Raw genomic sequence first — 8,394 nt, 5'->3', positions numbered from 1 at the left:
TTGCATGCAAGCTATCCATCTTACCGATTTTCTTATTCAATTGTCCACATAGCTAATTCATAGCCATCACATGTACAAAAATATAATGTAAATTAAATTTAGCATCCTGACTATTTTAACTAATTAAATCTTACATACTTCTATAGGCAATTCATATTTCACGTGTATTATACCATTTCATTTATACAGTATAATTTCTTAGAAGATTCCCACTACGACGCGTTTTATAGTAACACGTTATGCTCACTTCCACGTTCCACAACTATGCATTGATTGCTCAAGTGTAGTTCGGATCAACAGCTAAGAGGCAAGTTGTCCATTGAATACAAAGTGGGAATCAATTGAAAGATACAAATAATAAAGTTGGAAGATCTCCACTTGGAATCTGTGTAGTATTGACCAACGACAAGAGAGTCAGTTTTCACGTGAGGAACTGCCTCGAGTCTATTCATGTCTTTCCTCCATTCAAATAACAAATGCTAACACGCAGTCTCTGATTTCTATACAGTCTGATACAGATGCACGGTTCAAGTAGCCTACTTTTATAGTGTTAGAGCATCTCCAGTCGCGTCCCCCAAACCGTCCCCCAAAGCGATTTGGGGCGCGCCGGACAAAAAAAGCGTTCCAGCCGCGTCCCCCAAAGCCCTTTTTCGTCCGGCGCGCCCCCATTCGGTGTCCGGCGCCCGAGCCCGTCCCCGTCCCACGGGGGACGCTCCGGGGACGCCGGACACAACGAAAGCGAGGCCAACCGACGCGGGCCCGACGCGTCGGCGGCACGGTTAATTTTAACCTAACCGTCGCCTACCTCGCGACGGAAGTTATTCGCGCGCGGTGACACACGGCGGCATCTTTGCCTTAATGGCGACGGAGGGGCAGGCGAGACGTCTCGTCGGTGCTGTGCGGCCTCCACGCGTCGCCGGCGTTCGCACGCCACCGCCCGTTCCCGCGCGATCTTCCCGCCTCTTCTCGTCTGTTCCCGCGCTTTCTTCCCGACGCCGGCGTCTATAAAAGGTCTCCCGGCTCATCAATGGTAGCCACCACACCCCGCCGGCAACAAACACAGCCCTCGTCGCTCCACAGCCGTCTCCTCCATCACCAGTGGCAATGGCGAACCGCCCCGGCGATGGCCACTTCCCTCCACCGCCGTCTCCTCCATTGACGAGCCGGCTGCGGCGTGCGGCACTCGAGGAGGCACTCGAGGAGGAGGCCCGCCGGCGGCGTGAGGCGCAGCAGGCGGCGGATCTTGCGGCGTTCTCCGCCCCTGCGTCCGCCGCCGAGGAGGCCGCGGCGGCAGCGAGCGTGGCGGGAGCAGCAGTGCGACACCGTTGCGGCGTTCGACGCCTCGACGGGACAAGAGGCGCGACGGCGCCGGTACCGGGAGGAGATGGAGCAGCGATGGGCTGACGACCGCCGGCGCCGGCGCGATGAGCGGCGGCGCTGTTCCGTGAACGGCGTGACTCGATCGAGCGCCGGCGGCGTGAGTCGATCGAGCTCCAGCCAGCGGGCGACGGCGGAGGAGCGTCGACGGCGGGAGTCGGCGCTTACGGCGCTATGGGGGAGGCGGGCGGAGCAGTTGGCGGCGGCCGACGCGTATGCGGCGGCGATGATGGAGGCGCCAACAGATGTGGAGGAGGAGGCGCCAATGGAGGAGGAGGCCGAGGCGGAGGAGACCGAGGTGGAGGACGACGACGACGACGACGACGAGTTCGACTGGTCCGACGACGACGCCCCGCACCCGGACGAGACGGCCGATCAGCAACGCGCCCTCGTCGAGTCCTTCGCGTCGGAGAAGAAGCTCCGGGACGACGCCCGTGCCCGCGAAGAGGCGGAGATTCGTCGCGCCATCGAGCTCTCCCTCCTGCCGGCCCGGCGGGGAGGGCGGAGGAGGACTATCGGCGGGAGCGGCACCGTCTGGCCACCGCCGAACGCAAGGAGAGGAGGCGCGCACAGGAGGAGCTGCGGCGTAGGGGAGGCGACGACGGGGCGGGGCCGTCGAACGCGCCGCCGGGCGGTCAGTAGCCTAGGTTTAGATGAAATCTAGCCGTTTTCATTCAAACTTTGTAATATATAATCAAAATTGAATGAAAACCTTTATTTTCCTGCACAAATATTCATTTGGGGGCGGCGTTTGGGGGACGCGGCTGGGGAGCGACGTCCCCCAAACGCGGCACGAGCAAAACACGTCCCCCAAACGCTCAATCCGGCGCGGTTTGGGGGACGGTTTGGGGGACGCGACTGGAGATGCTCTTAGCATTTCCGAGGCTTCACGCTCCACTTCATCCTTGCTCAGGCACGCCATGTTCCAGATCGATCTCGGATCTCACATGCATGCATGTCCTAGTACTTTTGTTTGACTAAATCCTATTAAATCCACATGGTAAGTATAAATAACAAACCGAATCTTCTGTAAGGTAATAGATGTGTCAAAGGTTGAGCCCTCAAAAACAAAAGTGTCAGGGGTTGATCCCGCCAAAAAAGAAGTGTCAGAGGTAGATATGAGAAAATGATAAAAACTACAGGAACTTACCACTTTCGCATCTTTTGACATATAAATACCACTTAAAAGGTATGGTCGTGATAAGAAACATTAATTTTGGCAATTAAAATTTTAATCGTTTTCTGATGAGATGTGCCCACCTGTCAAGTAAACGTGGCAACTAAAAACCTAACAACCAATTTGATTCCTACACTACTTAAAAAGGAGGAACATGTTCCCTATTCTACCAATATCTCACTACGACCAACTTTCGTTGTTCCGTCGAGCGCTCAATTTTCGTCGTTCCATCCCGTGAGCGCTCATGGGCCAAGCCCAAGGAAACCCACGTACGCTCCAACCTCACCCTCGCTTCTTTCTCCTAGAGAACCCGAAACCCTACTTTTCCTCGACGAGGGAACGTCGCCGCCGTCGCCCTCCGGGAACGAGCACTTCCCCGGTGAGCTCGCCATCGCGTTCCTCCCCAGAATCACCACACGCCTTCGACTCTTCGTCGATCCTCCGTTCGTTGGCAAAAAAAACCCGGATACCCTAGGTTTCGAGCCTAATCACGCCGCAGGGGCGCCCCGGTGCGTTCATCGACGTGCCAGCGTAGCGCACGTGGCTGGGGCAGCTGCTGAACGCCGGGAGGGTGCGCCGGCAACCAGGACGCGCCGGTGACGATGCATGCCACGGAGATCCGTCGCCCACCATGTGCCATCCTCGTTCCCTCCGCCGGCAAGGGAACACAGGAGAGCCGACCAGCAAGAAGAGATGGCGGCCAGGGGACTGCGGTGTGTTGTTGCTCGCCGGCCACCAGTTCCAGGCCCTTGTCCAAAGCGCCGCCGACTACCTCATCCGCGACGAGATCGCTTCCACCGGCCAGCTTGCCAGGCAGGTGAGGACCCCTGTTTCCTCACTTCTGCTTCCTGGTTCAGTGCGTTGTGGGCCTGCCAAGAGCTGGCAATGGTATTCTGAATTTGCACTCATGTGTGTGCTAACAAGTCCAGATTTAGGTGTCTATTTCCGTGTGAGCTAGATCAGGCTATACATTTTAGTTTAGGCTTGCTCTAAAGTCTAAACATTGACTCTTGTAAGCACAGGGTTGGATCAAGATGTAGATATCTATTTGCACTAATTTTTCGAACCATGGTCAGGATGCATCTCTACACGGTGCTATTGATGCCCGTTTGCTATATGAATATGCCGAATTAATACTTGCGATCAGTTTCCACTGTAGGACTGTTTCAGTGAATGAATCTGTTTGGAATTGTTCAACAAAAGTAGTATTCTTGCCCTAGGATTGTAAGTTCCCATTTATTTGGACACTTTATTAGGATCTTGGCTGCGGCTTCCGCGATTCCAAGCTGCCCTCGGCAGCCGGCCGCATCTCCTTCTAATTCTTTCCAGGTATGTGATGTTCAAGTGCGTAAAGTATTTCATGTTTTGGATCACCACTGCAGAAGATGTGATGTCAAGTCCGTGTCCAACAACAAAATTATTAGTTTTACATGTTGTACTGTGTTCTAAAGGTGTGCAAACTCTGATTGATCTAATTTTGGATTTGGTTTGTGTTTTAGGATGATATACATGACTTTAGCCTTGATAGGATATATTTTCTCACTACATATTTTTTCCAAGATGAAAGTTCAAGGCTGCTTATGTATGATCAAACAGTTCTTTTTAGATTATTTCTGTCTATTTTACCATCGACTGTAGTACAGCTGTTTAAGAATGCATTGTTCATTTTTCAGTCAAAATAGGCACTACTTTATAAATCCAACATGTCGAATCTTGTAATGATGGATTCTTGTTTTGTTGTTAGGAGGTAGCTCGAAGCATACACATCTGGAGGTGGGATTAAAGCACAAGCTTCTCAAGGTACTCACTCACAGTGTTCTAAATATGGCGGCAACTTTTGGGGTACTGTGTTTTGGATTTTTCGATTTCATGCCCAAATTTTGGGTGATTCTTCAAGGTGACTTCTTAAAAAATTTACATACGTAAATAGGGAGTTCAGCCATGCTTGCTTGGCTGCTTCGTGAGGAGAGGCCGGCAGGTTGCTGCGTGTTTTCTGCCTCCTCCACCTTGTAGGATTACAGAAAAGTACTGTTCATTGTTCAGGGTTGAAAATTCTGTATGCATTACTAATGCGATCACTGGTGTTGTGATCCACTTCTTATCAATGAGCCATCTATTTAGACTTTGCACCGCATCTGCCAAATTTATGTTTGTTGGCTTGGTTGTAGTAATGGTCAAAAGTTTTCTGGTTGACTAATTCTCTTTTCTTGTGTAGATTTTTTCAAAATAATTGTTTAGAAAGGAGTATAACTAAAGCATCCTAACTGACTTGGTAATTAACTTGGGGTAATAAGGGTATCCTGAAATTTCCAAAAGTATATCATTTGAGTGCGCAACCATCATGTTAGTTTTAGTTAGTTACACCAAAACTGAATTAAGCTTCTAAACTTCTGTAGCTAGCCATCAGTTGCTGAAAATGCAAACTGAGGTCATGAAAACAGTGTTCATCACCTCCAGGAGTACTTGCTATGAATGATAGTCAGAATTATGAAAATAGTTTTGCCTCGTTGTTTGTGTATAACAACCATTTACTTGCAACTGAAATTAGTGTTTTGAATTCAATACAGGTGTGTAATGAACTCCGCACATCTATGATATTGTTTACAGCTACTACAACCGCTAGATTCTCATTGCTAGCTATTGTATGTGAACTGGTAGAAACCTTGTGGTCAGGTTGGGGAAAGAACTGGTGCCAAACTAATTGCCTTTGGGTAGCACCTAAACCATGGCTTTATTGGTTCATTCGCACACAAGCGGTTGGAAAAAAGGTTCAATTGTTAGTGAGGAAGTTGTTGGGAAGTCTCCTGACTACCATGCTTTGCAAAATTTCCTTGAGCCGATTTATCGGAGTTTAAGTAAGTATTCGTATCCACATATTTATCAATTACTTTTATATAATAGGCTATATATACTGTGGGATGTGAAGTGGTGTTGGGGTCATTTAGGGAGATTATGCACCTTTGAGTTCATGGTGTGCACCATCAAGCTTTGCAACTATGCCAAAGTGGAGACAAGTGTGGAAGCTAAATGTCCCTCCAAAAGTCCACTCCTTCTGGTGGAGGATGTTGAGGGGTTCTGTGGAAATTCAGGCAGTTCTGAAACAACGGCACATTGAGCAGACTACAACGTGTTTACTATGTGGTGTTTATGAAGAGATAGTCTTCCATACCATTATTTAATGCCCAAGAGTTAAACTATGCTAGAATGAGGTACGCCATGAGACTGGAGTGAAGCTCCCTAAACTGCACCCTAACTTGGGTGACTAATATCCTTGATGAAAAATTTGCTCCAGGGTGGAGGCTGTGGTTATAACATGTACTGCTTGGATTAGCAATGCCTTGTACTGCTTACCTATTTGCTCATCCTTTTAAGGCTTAATCCTGCATGCGTATTATACATTTTTAGCTTCTTCCAACTTAATTTTCTGGGTTGCCGGTCGTGTCGAGGGTGCTCCTCGGCAATGCCCACCTTAAGGGGCTTAGGGTTGACGGAATCCTGCAGGCTAACACGAGACATCGGATACTAAACAAACGAGGAGAGAGATTTACCTAGGTTTGGGGCCCTCAATGAGGTAAAACCCTTACTTCCTGCTTGTCTGATCTTAATTATTGTGAATATCGTGTTACAATGGGGTAGCCGAAGGCTATGACTAAGAACTCGACGAGAAGCTAGATTTGTGTATGACCTAACTCTCGACTTGTGGTGTCTATGGCTAGATTGATTGTGTGTCCCTCGGCAGCCCCTCTCCTGGCCCTTATATTGTGAGCCGGGTCTCGAGAGGCCTGCTCAAGTACGACTAGGTTACAAAGAGTGCTATAACTAAACTTTCCTTGTTCCTTCGTCTCCTTGCCTTGTTCTTCAAGAATCCCTTACGGGAACCGACATAACAGCCCACCTTGGTTAGCAGATGATGTCCATGGGCCCCTGGATGGGCCGTAGGAGGTAGCACAATATTGGTTACCCGAAGGGTAATGCCCACATCAGTAGCCCCCGAGTGACTGGCAAAATCATAGCTTCGGGCAGGGACTAAAAGTTGTCTTATGTCGAATCGTCTATTGACCTTGAAAACTTCATTTTTATCGGGTGCACGACAAGCGCTCCCGATGGGAGTAGCCCCCGAGTCTAGGCACAGGTGCTTGCAACCGTGTGTAGACTCAAGTTGTACTACTCGAATGTTTTGCGTCTGTCGATGTTTTCTTTGAACTGTTGTGGTCATCCGATAACTTCCGTACGTATATCGGGTCTTCAATATCCTCGGGTAAAGCCATGCTTGTTGATAGAGTGCAAGGGATGTCGAGTAACGTGCCCAGCTTCAACTGATGTTTGTTAACTGCCTGATGAGGATATCCCTACCACACTACTACCTCCGTCATTACAAGATGAAGATGATTCGGCTGTGAAGCTGAAGTCAAATGAAGTCAGGATTGGACCAATGACACGAGCTCGTGCGAAGCTACTTAAACAACAGGTGAACTTGTTCCTAAGTGATACTTTGATCGATGAGAACTTTATACTGCCTAAGTCGTATTACTTATGTATGATCAGGTATGAAGAGGAACCAAGCATCGCACGAGGAGGAGAGGAGCAGTTGGACAAGAAGATGGACGTGAAACTAGACATGGAGCTGGACATGAAGACATCCCATGGTCGCGTGAGGGAGGAGCGGGAGGCATGCGCGAGAGGGGGAGATGCAGTCCAGGCCGGCGCTAGGTCCGGTCAGACCGGCCGTGCCGCCGGACCACTCGGTCCCAGCCCCGGTCCGACCAGTTCCTACGCCGGATCCGTCCGGTCCAAACCGGACGTGACGCTTGTGCCAGCCGGGCACTGTCCAGTATGCGCGGCACCGTCGCCCGGTCACCACCCGGCGCCAGACCCGGTTTGAACCGGCTGGCTGATGGCGTGTATTTCACACGTTCGTTGGGCAACCCCAAGAGGAAGGTATGATGCGCACAGCAGCAAGTTTTCCCTCAGAAAGAAACCAAGGTTTATCGAACCAGGAGGAGCCAAGAAGCACGTTGAAGGTTGATGGCGGCGGGATGTAGTGCGGCGCAACACCGGAGATTCCGGCGCCAACGTGGAACCTGCACAACACAACCAAAGTACTTTGCCCCAACGAAACAGTGAGGTTGTCAATCTCACCGGCTTGCTGTAACAAAGGATTAACCGTATTGTGTGGAAGATGATTGTTTGCGAGAGAAAATAGTAAAACAAGTATTGCAGCAGATTTGTATTTCAGTATTAAAGAATGGACCGGGGTCCACAGTTCACTAGAGGTGTCTCTCCCATAAGATAAAAGCATGTTGGGTGAACAAATTACAGTCGGGCAATTGACAAATAGAGAGGGCATAACAATGCACATACATGACATGATAAGTATAGTGAGATTTAATTGGGCATTACAACAAAGTACATAGACCGCCATCCAACCGCATCTATGCCTAAAAAGTCCACCTTCAGAGTTATCATCCGAACCCCTCCGAGTATTAAGTTGCTAACAACGGACAATTGCATTAAGTATGGTGCGTAATGTAATCAACTACATCCTCGGACATAGCGCCAATGTTTTATCCCTAGTGGCAACGAGCACAACACAACCTTAGAACTTTCTCGTCATCGTCCCGGTGTCAATGCGGGCATGAACCCACTATCGAGCATAAGTACTCCCTCTTGGAGTTAAAAGTAAAAACTTGGCCAGAGCCTCTACTAGTAACGGAGAGCATGCAAGATCATAAACAACACATGTATAATAACTTGATAATTAACATGACATAGTATTCTCTATCCATCGGATCCCGACAAACACAACATATAGTATTACAGATAGATGATCTTGATCATGT

The sequence above is a fragment of the Lolium rigidum genome, chromosome 1 (genome assembly GCF_022539505.1).
Source record: "Lolium rigidum isolate FL_2022 chromosome 1, APGP_CSIRO_Lrig_0.1, whole genome shotgun sequence".
NCBI lineage: Eukaryota > Viridiplantae > Streptophyta > Magnoliopsida > Poales > Poaceae > Lolium > Lolium rigidum.
The sequence above is the reverse complement of the archived record's forward strand: the minus strand, read 5'-3'. Positions refer to the sequence as shown.